Raw genomic sequence first — 17,776 nt, 5'->3', positions numbered from 1 at the left:
GATTTTGACACTGAGTAAGGCTCTTGACTTGATGTGCCTTTATTTCTCATTGCTTGTTTTCAATGCATTCGATATGAAGTAGTGGTGACTCCTTTCAGGATATTATACTGTGTCAAGAACTGGTCAAGCCTCAAGAACTGGTACAAGTATCTGCCTATCGTTCATCATTTGGGCATCTAATTATAGTTTGGTGCTTGCAGGCAAACACAGGACAGAAGTTGGCTTTTGTGATGAACTTGGTTAACACTGGTGTGGGGAATATTAAATGGTTGCACAGTTGAAAAGAAAAGGGGATCTTAACGCCGGCATTTATTTTTCCTCTGCCTGAGGAATGGATGTGTGCTGAGGCTGTTTTGGAAGCTGGATGCTTGTTTTCGTATGATACTTCCAGTGTAGAGCTACAAATTGCTTAGTGATGTAAGACTTTCCTGGTAACACAGTTGTTGTTGAAACATCCTTTTGGCAGCAGGACATCAACAGAGATGTTGGTTTTACAATTTGTTACTGTACGAAAGAGGCAATTGGCTTTAATTCATCACCGAATCTCAAACTTCACTCTGCTCCCTCTGTTATCAGTGAATAATTACATGCAAAATGAACTATTTTAAGGATCTCTCCATATTGTAACTTGGCCTGTGTATCTTGAAGTGTTAGTAAATTTTTTGAGGACTGTCCCAGACATACGTTCTCTGCTGCTGCCAAGTCTTGTGTGTAATAAAAGTAACACATAATTGAGCAACTGTTGCCAGGCAGGATCTGAAGTCCTGTCCATTCAAAAATACTCAGATGAATTTGTATGGAGTTGTTTTTCATGCTGAGCAGTTTTAGTAAAATCTGTCTATGTTGTGCCATCACAGCAAGCAGTACTCATGACATTAGTGTCTGTTGTGTGGTGGTGGGTTTTTTCCCCTTTTCCTGAGCATTTCCATTTTTTATCTTTTTTCCACAGGCAGGGTTTTGTGTCTTGATCTTGTTGCTGTCATATGTTATTAAAGGCTGAGATAGATCTGAATTTTCAGGTGTGTTGATTTGCACAACTTGTTTGATGTTGGATAAATCTCTGATAATGCAGCAGTTGAAACGCTGGCCTAAAAATGCTTTTGATACAATCCATGCTTGCTTGTCAGAGCACAAGAACTTAATCAAATGAAGATTTACATGTGTGTTTATTACCTCCTTATTTGTGTTAATTATCTGTAAGGCTGCTGTGTCTATAATGAAGTAACCTGTGTATAAATACATGAAACCAAGGATGGATGGAACTCATATCAAATTTTGGGTGCAGATCAGCTCAGTGGGATATCAGGGATTTGAGCAACTTCAGTGTGGTGAAACAGAATAACAGAGGTTAAAATATGTGGAAAAATGGAATAATAACTATTTTTAAACCACTAACTGAATAGAAAAAAAAAAATCCTTTTAGGGCACTGGAAACATTTCTGAATAAATGTATGAAAACAGAGGACCTGACTTGGCTTTCTCCCTAGACACGTTTGTGGGCTCAAGCCACGTGTTATGAGTGTCTTCTGCTGAATGAAAAGCTCTTTGAACTTGAAGGGCAGAGTTTGCTTTTTTGCAGTGTGGTCTTTATTTTTAGCTTTTGTTCAAACACCTTTGCTAAAAAGCAGCACATAAAGACTGGAATACACAGTGTCCACTATTAGTTCATGGTGGTGTTGATCAGTGCTACTGTTAAGCTTTGGGAAAATTCCATTATAGGTTCTCCTTTATTCTTTTTCCTCAGCTAACTATTTAGGATTCTCTGTTATATTCCTTCTGGTTTTATGAGGGGGAACTAAACTGTTTAGCTATCAAGATTATTGCCTGGAAAGGCAACTAAATATTGCAGTTGTATTACCACAGGCTTTTAGCACTCCATGTGTGTTCCTTCAGTAATAAATACAGTGTCTGAGTAGGTGGTCTAATTTGTCACAGTGAGAGAGTAAACAAGCATTAACTCTAAGCATTATGAAGGAACATATCAATAATGTTTTATAGAATGATTAGGTTAATTTACTTATATGAACAAATCAAATGGCATAATGAAGGAAGAGCCAATTCTTCTGAACACTGTGAGAATCCAGAGCCAGTCAGTTCTAGCAGATATGAATTCTTCTACCAAAACCTTTTTTTCTTGGTATTTCTCATCAGGCTTTTTGTTAGAGATAACAACCTATTTCAGTGGAGTCTGCCTTGGACTCCCAATGGCTGTGATGGAAACCTGAGGGGGATCATTCAAAGACCCTGAGTTTCAAGAACTTGCCACCTTATTTTAGGCTGTGTAACTTCAGTATTAGTAGAGAATGCAACTTAATTATCAGTAAGCATAATGTCACCCAGTGAAAGGTTGGAATCAATGATCTGAAAGGACTTTTCCAACCTAAATGGTTCTGTAACTATTCTGGAGCTAATAGTTCTCTTCACCTGTTTAAATTGGCTCCTTACTGTAGTTGTTAGTGCTGAGAACCCCGGGGTTAGTTCAGCAGCTGCAGTGCTGTAGATTACACAGCAAGCTAAAAGCATATGGTTTGAAGGGAAAACTGTGGCTCATTTTAGTAAGGAGAAAAAAGCTTGTCATTCTCCCTGAATACTGCAGACTAGAAGTTTCTGATAAAATACCCATTTTCAGACTGTAATTTCTGCAGCATGCAGCATCTCTGAAGTACAGTAGAAACATGGAGCCCATGACAAAGGTCCAGGTGCCACTACTTTTTTGATATAATGGTAGTGACACTGCTGTATATTATTCCTTTAAATGGGATAATAAAATGGGTAATTTTCTCAGTGAAGTGAAAGCACAAATAAGGCGAAAACTCATTCAGTCAGTACTGAAAATGAGCCTTCAACTTAGTTCTTAACAGTCATAATGGGAGATAATCATAGGTGTGCACCACAGACAGCTGCAGTTGGCACTCTAATGCAGGCTGTGCCACAGGGAGTTTGATACCAATAACCTGCAGGAAATGACTGAGGAGTGATAAACTGGTGTAGAAGAGCAACTGAAGTGGCAGTAGGGATGGAAAGGCAATAGAAAAATAACCTGTACTTGTGCTGTTCCCATGGCTGGCAGACTGTGCTCTAGAGCAGGCCTGGGGGACTTACCTTAACAGGAAGGAAAGCTTGGCTTCAGTTCATCAGTTTACAGAAAAATTGGTATTCTCCCCACATTTGTATGTCATGTTACTGTATTTTATGAACTAGAAGGACTCAGCATTTCTGTAGCTGTGTATGAATTCAGATACACTTGAGATAAATGCACCTCTTAAATCATAAGCACTACCCTGCTCCTGCAATTATCTGATCCTGCACTGGAACAACCTTAAAATAAATATGTAACAGCACTCTAAAGTTCAAAACTGTAGTTACCATCCTGGGTGGTAGTTAATGGAAATATAATTATATATGTACCTAGAGTTCTTGAACTATCTGTTGGATCTTTTCCTCCCATGACTTGCAAATGCTCACAGATCAAAAAAGGGAAGGTATCATCTGCTTTTTTGACTTGAGTTTGTTTAGTCACTAGCAAAGGTCAAGCTAATAGAAGATTATCTTTGCTTTAGTGAATTTGATTTGCATCCAAAATGTTTTTCTTACCTGAAGTATTTTAAAGCCTTCTGTAAACTCCAATTCCAGCTGTTCAGATGTTCACTTCTGCCAGTTCAGTGTTCTGATTTCAGTTAGAACAAATGATAAAATGTGATTTAAAATGAACTTTAAGGCTGACTTCACAAGCACACACTGATTTCAAGCAGGGCAGCTTAGCCTCCTGCGATATCTTAACATTTTCCATGTTAAATGCATCTTTAATGGCAGCCTTTTCCTGTCCACTCTACCTGGGATTCAGAAGAGGGGACGCTTCCTCGGCTGACCTGAGTCATCTCAGCTGTCACGTCCATCAGCTTCTGTAAAATATTTACTTTTGTTATGACAAAGAAATGTCCTTTTAAGCTGTGGCAATTTCATCTTGCTATATAATTTTTGTAAATAGAATCTAGACAAACTTGTCATGCAACATAAGACAGGCAGTCTCAACAGGAAAACAGATTTCACTGAAGTGTGAAAAGTTTTTTTGTTTGCTGAGGGTTTTTTTAATGCTCTAAGAAGCCTCAGTTTTACTGCTTTTAACTAGTTGATTCTATGATCTTTGCTTCCAAGGGCACCAGCCAGGTTGGCAATACAGGACGTTTCTGAAAGCTATTAAATGTCATCCCTTTAGAAAAAAACCTTGATATTTATTATCAACAGGAATATTTTTTCTTGCTGTAGTTTGAGAAAGGGAGAAGGAGGGTCATCTTTGGTGGTGGCAGCAAGTGGCTGGCCGTGCTGAGCTCTCTGTGTGCAGCCACTGCAGGGGCATTTCAGTGCTCACTGCAAATCCTGGTTTAAAAAGGCAGAAGAGCTGCTGCAATGAAAGTTATTCCTGTACATGGGCCACAGCTGTAGTCAGTGTGTGATTTATGCCAGGAGCAGCCTCCTTTCTATTTTACCTAATAAACAGAGATTAAGGTCATCTGGAAATAGGAATGAGTGTGTCTCAATTAGATCAGGGTGGGCCTCAGCCTTTGTACATGAATATACAAGCAATTTTTCTATTTTTGTTTAAAGTTCTTTTCAAGATGCTAATATAAATACTCTCCATGTTTGTCCAAGTATGCCACACGTGTATCCTCTTATAAATAGAACCAATCTCTGCAAAATTGTTCAAGTTCAGTTGGTTGGTTAGTAATGTATAAACTAAGGGATGTTACTGCTCAAAACACAAAACTTAAATTGAGAGGCAGATACATGTGGTGCCCTTGGAGATCTGATTTTTGAGGTTCATTACCTGGGGTGGTTGCTAATTATACACATAACATTGTTGTGTAAACAACTTATTCTGCTGCTGCTCTCTTCTCAGCTAGGGTGAGGTGTAGAACCCCGTGGTGTGGGGATCTCTGTGAGACCTGGGAGGGGTGGCCTGGGACAGTTTTTCTGGGCTTACTTTACTTAGAGTATAACCTACAAGGAAACTTTGCAAGGCCTACAGAGGGAAACCATGAGTGTTGTTTAGCTTGCACTGGAAGATGTCAGGAATTCAGCAATAAGGTGGTACAAGGCGATTTAGAGCACAAAGGAGGTGTAAACTGGAGTGGGGGAGAAGTATCCTAAAAGCCACCAGAGCAAAAGTGGAACTCTGATTTATTGTCCTTTGATTCGAGCCAGTAGATACAAGACTTATTTCTCTGTAATGCCAGAGTAATGTTCAATTTGGCTGCACTGGTACAGAGCTGCTCTGAGTTGCTCGTTTGTCAGTGGGAGCAGCTGATGACATGGAGAGGCAGGAGCGTGGGGGCTGAGGCAGCAGTGCTGCAGCTTTTAATGGGAATTCTGTATTATTCCTTTGCAGAAAATACCATACATTGGAAAAACCTAGTCAGCCTGCATCTTATTTTACCGTGGAGGTTTTGGGGATCCTTGCTTGGTGATTGCAGTAATTAATTCAAATGAGTACACCGCAGTGTAGTGTATACTACATAAATCTTCAGCCAGTAATCTGTATCCAGAAAGAGGATTTAATTAGTCACTGATTGTTCTTATGCAATTACTAATGCAATTTAGCTAGACTTGCTTCAAAAGCTGTCCAAAGTGCCTAAAATTCTGAGCTCTAAACCTATTATACAAACACTAGTGGGTACTTGATTCTTTGTTTTTCTCAGCATGGATATTATGGAATAAACTTTATGGTAACCCATACTTAGACACTGCGGTAGTTACCATGGTTTTCTGCTTGTCAAAGTGTAAACACAGAATTTGTGGATTTCAAATATGGAATCCTTATGAAATACCTGTACTCTGCTGCTGTGTGTTGAGATCATCCAGTAACAAAGGACAGTGGAGCCAGGTGCAGTTAAAGCACCCCTTGAATTTTAGCTCTAGACCCCAAGGCAGCTGTCTGTGTGCACACCTGCACCGTTCTGGTGGGTACTTCAGTGTCACGTGAAGCACATCATTAGGAAATGCCCTTTGTTGCTCTGTAGAGCAAGGCAGGCAATATGAAGATGGGAATACATGAAATACAGATTTTTGTCAAGCCACATGTAGAATGATGTCATTTTCTGATGAAGGGAGGCGTTCATAGAGGCAGACTGCTCAGTCATTCCCATGGAAATAAGGTCTGTATGTGCCACTTTGAAGTGTCTGCTCTCCAGAAAACCCTGGTGCTCACTCAGACTAAACTAATCACAGAATAGTCTTAAATGAGCAAATTATTTTTTAAGTTGGAAGCCCAACAAAGCAAGCTTGGGACTGCTTAAATGTTTAAGGGCTTTCATAAATAAAGTCAGACAAAGCCTTACTCTCTCAGGATTCTTAAAACTAAATGGGCATTTACATTAGCTCTTATTCATGTCTTCAGGGAAATAATCCAATGTAATATCAATATCAACACAATTTAAGTACAGTGCTGGGAATAAGGAAAGCTTGGACATTTCTACAAACAAGCATAATTTTAATTTAAACTTGGGTCAATCACAGAACTGCTTCAAAATGGAAAAGTTCAGCTTAAAACTTTTCTGTCTACTCTGCTCCCAGTCAGCTAGGAGAGGCAGGTATTTTCTTATGGAAAAACACTTCCAGTCCCCCTTCTCAGCCAGCTCAGTTTCAAAAGTTATTTAGGATTATTTTCATTGTGAATAACCTCCCTTTCAGTTCTTTCTCGTGAGCAAGATCTCATTCTGCATGTTTAGCTTTCTCTGAGGATTGATGTTTGCCCCAGCAATCAGACTCTCCAGATGTGTTGTGATCTAATAATGCTGTGGTTAACCCCTGTCTGCTGTCAGCAGCTGCTGAGCCACCTCCTGTGTTTTCCCAGCAGCCAGCATTTGCTGGGGTGGTTTCCTGGCTCCAGCAGGACCAGCAGTTGGGAGGTGGGTGTGCTCTCCCTCCAGGGGGTTTGTGTCTGGTGCAGGGCTCAGGAGCCACTGCCTGGAGACTTCCCTGGGGAACCACACTGTTAACTTGGCTTCTCCTCCAACATTCCAAGGCACAAGGAGGGAACAGGTCCTTGTGGATGTCTGTATGATCGTCCTCGTGGTCAGACCTGTGACTTTGACCAGTAACTCTGGGTTCTTGTCTTGTTTTAAATGATCAGCTCGTTTCTCCATTGTCTGGTGCGTAAGTCTCACATCTTGCTTTTCTCTTTGAAGATCTTGCTGCAACCCCTGCCTTATCACCTGGCCACGTGCAAGCAGTTACTATTCCAAAGGGTCTCTCCTTGAATGGACAAAGTATGCTAATTACCTGCAAAGAACCAAGTACAGGCTTGTGTAGTAAAGCAGCTCTAAAGAGACATTTCATAGTATGTATATAGTTTTTAAGTTGATCAGTGCACAAGTAGGCTGGCTTAGAACATGCTGCATCTTGTGTAAGTGGCTAATGAGTCTGTGGCAAAAACAATAAAACCATCAACAGACACTGGATTTTTTTTTAACGACCAAGTTTTGCTCATTCTGTAGGAAGATGTGTATAAAATGGCTGTTTTCTAACATATAGTACAAGTCAAATAGATATTAAGCTACTGAGTCTAATGAGGTGATTTCTAATTCATGTACAGAAGTTGTAGCATCTGCAGCAGCAAAGGAGATTAATATTTGCCACAGAAATTTCACATTACAGGAATAAAATAACAGGACACTTAAATCTGCATGAATATACGAGTGTAGAGGTCTATGTACTAGAGCTTCGTTGTCTCTCTTGAAAAGTTTAATGGTAACATTGTAGTCTTTAAACTTTCATTTGTATGTGATTCCACAATGACTAATTACTTTTGCCAAGTAATTTTTCTTGCATTGTATTACAAATGCTAGTGGGATAGAGCTAAACATGATATCTGTGGTTTGAGAACTGAAAAATTAATGATTCCTTCTCTAGCCTGCTGTGTTTGATTTATAATTCATCTCTGCTAAGAGACATGCTCTTCTGAGCCCACTGTCATCTCTCCATTTACTATCTAGGTGGGCGTTTTTTAATTCTTGCCATGGTGGATGTTGGGGAGTTGTGAATTCTGGGCTTAGAGTGCTCCTGAAGAAGTAGGTTTTCAGACCCACATTTTCTTCACCTCTCATTTCTCCTCTGTGGGATCTGGCTCCAAGACTTGTGTTAACCCCAAACCTCTCAGCTGCTGTTGCTGCCATGACCCTTGATTTTGAGCATAACCCAAGTACATGGTTCACCTTTCAGAGGCCCTTGACAGCAGGAGGGGATGGAGAACTGCAGGGGTTCTGAGTGTCCTGAGTAGCTACTCACAGCCATTCTCCATCTCAAGGAATGCCACAGCTCTGAACTCAGCACTAACCCTTCACACAACACCTCTCTCACTCCTCTGTTTTGTCTTTAGTCACTCTGGATCTTCCTGGGCTATTTGGCTGCCTCTTATCTGCCTCTTACACTGGCTTTTTTGCTGTTCTCTGCCTCTCCTGGCAGGTGACCTCCAGGTCAGTCTGTTCAGGTGGTTAAGGACTTTTGCACAATACACACAGCATAGGGTGATCCACTGTTTACCTTCTGAAATGCCAGAATAGAGGCATTACAAGGTGCAATTCAAAATCTAATCCCATCTGTGGAGCTGGAGTGGCTTTTATGAGTTGATGAAACAACTCTTCTGTATCGAAACTGTAAGTGCTCTCTGTGGGCCACTGTCTTTACTGTGACTCACACACACTTGGCATCCTCTCCAGAGAAGCTGACCAACATTTCCATCTTCTTCCCCACTGAGAAGTTCTGTACTCTTAGGCTGTGAATTTATTTGCTCCAGAACAGTGACCTGAGTTGCAGCTGGTCCATAGGGAACGAGATGTCTTGCAATTTGCCAGTTCCACGGTCCTCTTCTGAGCACAGGAGAGCCCTGGTTAGTGGATTGAGGCACTGATCTTGCATTTTTGTGATTACTATGCTTTGTGCTTTTGTTTGCATCTCTCAGAGTGGTGTTATTTATTTTTGTTGTTCGTCTGCTTTGGAAATGAGAAAAGGTTATTTTGAGTGCAGTATCAACTTCGCATCATTAAAAAAAAGTGTCTCTTCTTGCCAGTTTTTTTTCCTGGTTCCCCTAGAAATGCATTCCTGTTGGGCTGCTTCTGCCACTGTGTGTGTTGTGCTGTGTCTCCAGAGCAGCATACTCTGCATGTGTGATGCTGGCATGTCTGAGGAGGGATTGATTCCCCCAGGCATGTGAGTCCTGCCAACTCCTCAGTTAGAAAACTTAAGGTTTTAATATACATTGTGCTTTTAGTCCCAGTTTGGCCCCTTCTTTTGGAAGGCATTTTTTTCGGAGCAAGGAATGATATACTGCATTTTGTTGTGGTCTGTTTTGTTTGTTTGTTTGTTTTTTAATTAAAAAAAGAGTTTATGGTTATGTTCAAGTAGTTAATCAAACAGCCTGCACCTCATTCAGACCTCTCCCCTTAGTTCCCTTCTCACTCTTTCTAACCATACCTGCTTCAATAATCTGAGCTGCATGGGAATTACTGAGATGGGATCCAAAGCTAGAATCTGAATCTGATCTCCTGACATGCCCATTAAAATCTCACTGCAAAATGATTATTCCAGGGTATCCAAGTGGCTACATTCTTGGTTTAAATCCCTTGGAGGGCTGTTGGTCCTCCTGGCTGATTGTGTTACTTCAGCTGCCTTTATGATCCACATGTCCTGGGCCTTACCCTTCTGAAAGAGGACTGTCTGTGGCCCAAGGACAAGATCCTGTTCTGTAGCTCTGAAGTGATGAGCTTTTCAACAGGAAAAAAAAATAACATTCTTCAGCTTCCTCTTGGAAATGTCTGAATCATTTTGGTTAAAGCCTTAAGTGGGACAGATACTTTGCTTGAAGGGCAGAGCTGGCAGAAAGACTGCAGCCTAACAGTTAATTTGGCAGAGTGATTCCGAATGGAAAATATGCAACTTTGCTGTGTACCTGTGCCCTCTCAGTCCCATCAACAGAACACATTCCCATCAGCTTTTCCAGTGGCTGTTAGTCTGCAGATGCTTCTCTTCACTCCTCACTTTTCAAGTTGAACTTTATAAATTTCAGTAAATACTGAGCTCTCTCTCTGAAAGTCAGTCCTCTTAAATCTACTTCTTCCCTAGGGTGACAGTCTTAAAAATGTATTGTTTGCCTTTTTTTTTTTTTTCTGGGTTCAGAAAACAGTGATTTAAAGTAAATTATCTCTTAGAAGACACTTAGCCAATTTACAGTCTGTGCCCATTTAAGTGGTAGGGGGCAGGATGGAAAGACAGGAGAGTATAAATTGTGCTGTTGTGAATTATTGTGCCATAGGCAAGGGTTTCTTTTGTTTTCCCCCCATCTTAACATTTAGTCAGAGGACATGTAACTAAGGAAGAAGTTGCAGTGTGGGAAGGGATGTTCTGATTTCCATGGCAGTATCACAGAAGGTTTTTTATATATATACAAACACTTCACTATCGCTTCCCTGATATTACCTGTGATATTTTGAAGGCTGTTGGAGGGAAGGTACATCAAGGGAGGCCTAGACTGTGTCACTGCTGATTCTTGCTCTGTACTCTTGTAGCCTTGACTGGGTCCATGTTCAGAAAGCAGAAACTTGTCAAAAGTCAATATATCTACACTGAATATCCAAATTATTAGTAGTGTTCTACATGCAGATTAGCTTTTTTTTTTTGTGCTTATTTAACTGAATCTTGGAAGTAGCCTTCTAAAAATATTATCCATAAATGAAGACAGGATGAGTGCTGTGCTAGGCACACTTAAAATGCTCTCATGTCTTTGAAATCTAAAATTCTTTATTTTGAACTGAAGAAAAAAAGAAAGGAAAAGTCAGAATCCCTAAGGGGAAAGTACTGCATGTTCAGATCTCTTGTCATGGCCTATTTGATTTATAAATATAAAAAACCCTGTTTGTGTTCTAGAGCTGGGGCTGGTCCAGCGTTCTCTGCTGTTCTCCCACAGTGTGACAATCATCCAGAAAGCTTCCATGAGGATACGGCGGGATTTTGGGTGCATTATGGTATAAATGTATCTCTGGCTATAAACTGTCAATCTCCATTTTTGGGTGAGCCTTAAAGGATGATTCAGGCACAAGGAAACAGACTTGTTTGGTGACAGTTCAGCAGCGCTTCACTTGCCATGTATGATCACCCTCTCAAGAACTGCATCCTGCTGCGATGACAGTTTGCTGGAAGCTCTCCACAGATTCATTGGAAGTTGGCTGAGCCCCAGCTCCACAAATTACTGGTCAGAAGAGACTGTTTGTAGGGCACAAATCTATCCAATTTGTAGTGTTGATTTGATTCTTTTTTTAATTAACACTTTAAAAAGTGTGTCAGCAGAGTGCCAAAAAGAAAAGAAATGATCAGCTAAAACATTTTATTGCAGCATATGATGCTGTTTTATATTATCATAGGAACATGGCACTTAGATATGGCAATATTTTTTTTCTGTTACTTTTGTTCATTTTATGGTCAGCAGCAATTTGAAATAGTCTTCAGAACAAATGCTGGGGTTTTACCCTTTTTTCTTTTTACTTTTTCTCCTCAATTCTTATCTCCTTTCTCTGAATTTCCATTAAGTCCAGTATCTTGCTGAATTTAAAGCTAATAAGTTGAGATTTTTTTCCCTCTTTTTAATTTTTTTCACTGTAAGAGTGCTTTCTGTCTGGTGTTTCTGGCTTAAAGAGGTGATTGGCAGCTATTATGTAAAGAAGTACACTAGTCTGTAGTCCTCTGGAGATCCGGCAAGTACTGTCAGGATTAATAAAATCTGGCTGGCTGATTTTTTGATGAAATCATCTTTCTCCTTCTTTTTTGCTTTGAAGCATAATTTTTTCCTTTTTGTTGTTTTTTTTTTTAACTGCTGTTTCCTCAGTGCTCTGTGTGAGACCTGTAACTCCTCCACCCAGTCCTTCAGTGTAGGACTATGAGGGTAGCGAACGTCAGGGTGAAAGATCAGAGCTCGTGTTGACAGCAGTTTAAACGTACCCTTGCTTATGTTTCCTGCTGTAATGTTTCCCATAGAGTTGCCAGTTTATAGCTTCAGATTTTGGAAATACTCTGTGCAGGGAGGCTGTGCCAGGTGCTGGAGCCACCGCTACAAAGCAGTGTCAGTGCCGTGTAAGGACTTGGTGCTGCTCCCAGTTCCCATTCAAAGCTCTCCCTCTGCCCTGCCCTTCCCAGGTGACCTCTGTTGGCTGGATGCCCACCCAGCCACTCTGGCACTCCTCCCCTCAGCAGGACAGCAGAAAATAGACTGAAAAACCTCGTGGGTTGAGATAAAGACAGGGACATCGCTTACCAGTTCCCATCAGTCGTGGACAAAACAGACTCAACTCGGGGAAAATTAATTTGCTGCCAATTAAAATACATTCGGATGGTGAAGAACAAAGATAAAACCTAAACGCCTTTTCCCCCATAACTTTTTTTTTTTTTTTCCTTTTTGCAAGCTCAGCTTCGTTCCTTTATTCCCAACTTCTCTGCTTCTTCCTGCCCCCTGAGCGGTGCAGAGGGACTGGGGGCTGTGGTCTGTCCATGACAGGCCCTCTGTGCTGCTCCTTGCCCCTCACGCGGGTCTCCAGCGTGGGCTCTCCCCGGTGCAGTTCCCTCAGGAGACTGCTCCACGCGGGCTCCTCTCACCGGCCACGTTCCCTCAGGAAATGTCCCCCTGCTCCTCCGGGGGTCTGCCCTGTGATGGCTGCAGGGGAAGCCGCCTCAGCCTCCCCCTGCTCAGCCCCAGCTGCTCTCGGGGACATTTCTCACACTTTCCCCCTCACTCCGTGCAGGTTTTGCTCTTCCCTGAGGTGCCCCGGCCTGGCTGAGGGCTCGGCTGGGCCCGCCTCACAGAGCCCCGGCAGCCCCCAGTGCCTGGGCACGGGCACCCAAAACCCCCCCAAAATAAACATTTCTACATAGGTGTTCCAGCACTTCTACATTTATGTGATTCTTTACATGCAGGAGAAGGAGACTGTGACCAAAAAAAGCCCTTTTGACCTTCGTCATCCCACAGCTGCACCACAAGGTCAGTCAAACAAGTGGGGAGGCAAATGGATTTTGGGGATTTTTTCTGCATACAATCTACTTGGTTTTTAGGAGCTCTTAATGATCTCTCTTCAGGAGAATTATCTAATGTCAGAGTGCAGCAGTGGCTCACTCTGATTTGTGAAATCCCTCAGAATTTCCATTGTGATTCTGTGAGTCACACTAACGTGGCTCCTTCAGCTGTGACTCGTGTGCTCCATTTCCAGACTCCGTCACAGCTTCTCTCTCGTGGTCCTGGGGTTGTCAGAGGCCGAGCTGAGGGTTTTATTCGAGCACAGGGCACGGAGTACGTCAGCTCTCGTGTTCTGTGAGCTGCTGGTGCAGGGGGGTCACTGGTGGAAGGTTGTGGCTGCACAGATGTGCCCCCACAGGGGCTGGCAGGTGCCCTGTGTACCCTCAGACATCACGGCACTGCTGCTGACCCACAGCCTGAACGCCTTGTGCTCCTGCTGACCTCTCAGAAAACCTGACTGGTTTAGTTTTAACCCCTGTTGAATGCTGGGTTTTGGTTACAGGGCTGAGATTTTTAGTGGAAACTTTCCAGAGAATTGCTGCCTCTGCTGTGAGGACGGGAAAAGGTTTGAAGATATGGAGGCTGCACACACTAAACACCCACTTAGTAGAAGGACAAAATGTGAAACATTTAGCCGGGATGTGTTTGGGTAACTTTGATGGCTGTACCCTGTTATTGGAAGGTATCCAGGAAGTGACAAGGAGGAATAATCATCTGTCAGTGTCAGGAAAAGTGACTAGGTCAAAAGCACCGTGAAAAATGAAGTTTCCAGAGCAGAAATACTAAAGCTTCAGCCTAGTTCACAGTTTCTTCTCTTCCTGTCCTGAAGCACTCCATCATAATTGCCTTTGCTCATACTACACCTGTCAAGAGATGACACTGTTATGCATTAAACTTGGTAGGTGTGACAGCAGTGTGTTTTGCCCTGCCAGAACAGAGGTGGCTTGTGTCCATCTTTTAGTACTCGCCCAGGTCTACTACTTTTTTTTTCCTAATCTAGAAATAACACCAAACAGTAACACATAGCATGTAAACTAAATAAACTGTCCTTCCTGGGCCCCTTTAAAAATACTGGAGAGCTGCTTTTAATGCCTCTGTTTATTTTGGTACAGTATCCAGACTGCTGGAAGTATGTTTATAGCATAGTCGAGCTGAGGCTCCTCTCTAAGATTTCAGTGCCTGGATAGAAAAAGCTGATGCTCTCTAAATATGTATGCAAGACTCTGGCTTGCAGTAATAGTTTATGCCATGAGAAACTGCCTATTTAATGCCACCTGAGCTAAGTTTGAGCAGCAGTTGTTCCTCAGCATATGACACAGTGATCCTCGTTACTGCAGCTTCATTTGCTTCTGCAGTAGTCAGACGTAGCAACACCTGTGTTGTGAGCAGCACCAATTACATTAGGTCATCTGTATTTAAGCCTGATGACTTCATGGGAAGCCATTTTAATTTGCTCTCTACCTGTGGAGCATGAATTCCAGGTCAACTTTGAAATCCGATTAATGATTTAGATGCAAGAAATGCAAGTATATGAAAATATTGTTCTTTATATTGAACTGAAGTTATAGTTCTGCTATGAGTGCCTGGAGCACATTTAAGTGAGGTATAAGCTGCTCTTTACTGTGCTAAGGCTGACTGGAGAAGAGAATTGATCTGGAATATAGAATAGCTTTTCTGTCAGTGTTTTGGCCAGCCCTGCTTAGTAGGGGCAGTAGTTAAATCTTTCTGAACTTCGACAGAATTTAGGCATTTAAATGATTTACAGATTTTTAAAAACATTGTTATCATACCATGACAGCATTTTAATGAACTACTTTTTTAAATTACAACTGGAACTAATATCTGCTGGAGTAGTAGCTCCTTCAGTACATAGCAGAGTTGTTGCCAGGAATATATTGAATATTTGAAGCCCAAATTGGATGTAGTGAGTGAGTCTAGTTGGCTCATTCAATAACTTGTTAGCAAAGCATAAATATTCTACTGGAGCAAACTCATCTTATGCTTTCGAAGAACATTCCTGTTCTTTATTAACAGATTGAAGATTGCTTAAGCAGTCTGAGGGTTTTGGGAGGGAATGCCTTGTGTGTGCCTGCTACCTGGCTCTGATAGCCCACTGTGGGGTTGGGGTTTCCCAGTGCCCAGCTGTGCAAAGTGCTTGTGTTCCTCCCCACGCTCCTTCCGTCCCCTTTTCCGTGCGGGAATAGCTGAGGGAGCAGCAGGTCCCCGGGGGCACAGCCCTGGCTGGCACCTGCAGCACCTGCTGAAAGGCAGGATGGTGTTGCTCAGGGATGACTCACAGGCACCTGAAACCTGCTCTGTCAGCAGCAGAAATCGCAGCTTCCTGAGGCAGCCAAACGTGATCCGTGTGTTCCACCTCAGGCTGCTGCCCTTCCCTGAGCACCTGGCGGGGCACGAGGCTGTTGTCTCACTCTGGGCTGCACTGGACTGCCCCTGCTATTCACCTGAGCAGGTTTTGCTTCAGCAGGTGAGGCCCAAATGAATGTTTTTTTGGGGAAAAGTGACTGTGAGCCACTGGTATTTAATATGTGTAATTTATTTCATCAATGAGCTAACAGTGCTGTTCCTCACAGCAGTTGTTTTTGCTGGCTTGGAGGAGGAGGAGCGAGAGGTAAGGTGAATCTGAGTGCTTTGGTCACTGTTCTGGGCTTTCATTTGGCACTGGCAATTTCAGAAGGGTGCTCAGGGGGTTGGCCGGGAGAGACCTTCCTTTGAAGTCCTTGGGCAGCAAGAGCACAAGCCTGTCCTGCTGCATCCTGTTTTGTTTCTGGGGTGAAATGTGATCCAGAGTGACCAGAGACAGGTGGACTCTGTCAGAGGTCCAAAAGAAGAGGCTAATAAAAAATCAGATCCTAGGCTTAAGTGTGTTTTACATATGTGCCAAGCTATATAAAAAACCTGTCCTGCATTAGCTATTTTAACACACATTAGAAAAATTAAGTGACTCTGGTATATCATTTGGTGACTTCAGTTCTTTCTGTATACAAGCAGTTCTATTGATTTAAGGTAGTGCAAAGGAGTATTTGGAAATTCAGTGGAACTGATGTGTTTCTTTGTGTCATACCGAAAGAATTATAAGTTCTTGAAGGAGCAAGTAATGCAAAGGACTGAAGTTGTCATGATGTTTAATTTGAAAGAAAAGAAGAGACCTAGTTACAATATGGCTTTTTTATATACCTGGTCCATCACTGAACAGCACATATGTACAGAAGAAATTAATATTTTTTTAATATTTGGCCCATATTCTTGCATCTGCAGTACAACAAAGACATTTTAAGTGATAAGCTGCACTACAGTGATTACTAGTGTCATTCCTCTAGCTGTGTGAACAACTAATCTTCTTAAGTGGGTGCTGGTATGGATGGAGACCAGGACTGGGGATTTCAGGGTTGTAATTTGCAGCTTCTTCGATCAGTGGTGTGTACTGCATGATTTTTATATTCTACTTAGAAAATATGAAAAGGCACATCCTCAGAAAGTCATGTTCTTAATGAAAAGTACAATTTACTTGGCTGGAAGTTTGTCCGTTCTTTTATCTGCTTTGTGGTGAAAGGGAGTGAGTACTTGGCCTTGATAAGCTCTTGTGCCAAGTGTTCTTTTGGAAACACAAAAGTATTATGGCCTGTAGTTATTTTCAGCTGAGCCTTGTTTGGGAAGCAAATAGAACTTCAGATTAAATAATTGCTCTCCATAGATTGAAGACATGTGGGTTTCTTCTCCACTATATGCTGCCTACTTGCTCAGTGCTTCAGTCTTACACTAAAATCTTAAGAGCCAGGATGCTCCTGGGTTAATCAATGAAAATGGTTTTCATTGATTGCTGTGGAAAGAAAATAACTAACTGGTTTAATTAACCCACTGTCGTGTATATCTAGAAGAGTGCTTATTGATTTGCATGTGTTTAATTAAAACAAAAACCTCGCAGTTTTTGCAGCCCTTGTCTGCTCACTCTCTGCTCTGGGTAAGACTTCCCCAAGTGCTGGTGTGCCCTGCACAGCAGCTCCTCTTGCTTCCCTCAAGCTGCAGCACCTGGGACTGGCACAAGGGCACAGGGAGCAGACACAGAGCTCCAGCTGGGCCTCAGAACCAGCTGCAAGGGACACTTGAATTTTCTGCCCTTTGTTCTCCTGTCTGAGCAGCAAGCCACTATTTGTGCCATGTACTACGTTGTTTAGGACTGGCAGAAGGTGACTTACCCTGTGCTGCTTCTGAAAAAGGTGCCAGACCTCCTCCCCTGTGGTGCCCCTTCACTCCCACTGTGCCAGCACCAGTCACTGTGGCACAGTGATGGTTTCCACCCAGATGTGTTGTCCTTGTCCAGTTTGCTGTGTAGCCAGTAGCAAAGAAGGTCCCTCTGCTCTCTCTGCAGTTGCCACTGATATTGGCATCAAGTTTTCATGGAGCAATGCCCTTAGCCTCCCTTGTGCATGGAAATCACCATTTTGAAATTTAAATTACAGGTTGCAGTGGCAAGCTACCTTAATGGTAATTAATTATCCCCAACACTTCCATTCTAAGACCTTATTTTTAATTCTGTGAAACGAGCCATTTGGGTGAAGAAATGTGCTTCACGCTGAGGGATTCTGTGTGTGCTTAGACTAAAACAGAACGATTTTAAGAAAAAATGTTTTTCCTGTCAGAATCTTCAAGTTCAGCCAGATGAAACCGTAGGGACTTGAAATGGGGCAAAAGGATCACTTTTGTGCT

The 17,776-nt window shown here is 42.2% G+C and overlaps 1 protein-coding gene across 5 annotated transcripts in view; it reads left to right on the top strand.

Moving 5' to 3' along the window:
* Positions 1-17,776, top strand: part of ZDHHC8 (zinc finger DHHC-type palmitoyltransferase 8) — a 108,167-nt gene that overhangs the window by 7,348 nt on the left and 83,043 nt on the right. Inside the window, exon 1 of one of the 5 annotated variants that reach the window (XM_051769109.1) lies at positions 12,355-13,018. The exons of the other annotated variants lie outside the window; for them this stretch is intronic. The gene's annotated coding sequence lies outside the window, so the exon portion shown is untranslated. Of the gene's footprint in view, positions 1-12,354; positions 13,019-17,776 lie in introns of those variants that run through there. 5 annotated transcript variants of the gene reach the window in all.

This window comes from Manacus candei, unplaced genomic scaffold (assembly GCF_025592945.1).
Source record: "Manacus candei isolate 608988 ecotype Guabito, Panama unplaced genomic scaffold, ASM2559294v1 h1tg000103l, whole genome shotgun sequence".
Taxonomy (NCBI): domain Eukaryota; kingdom Metazoa; phylum Chordata; class Aves; order Passeriformes; family Pipridae; genus Manacus; species Manacus candei.
The sequence above is the reverse complement of the archived record's forward strand: the minus strand, read 5'-3'. Positions and strand labels throughout refer to the sequence as shown.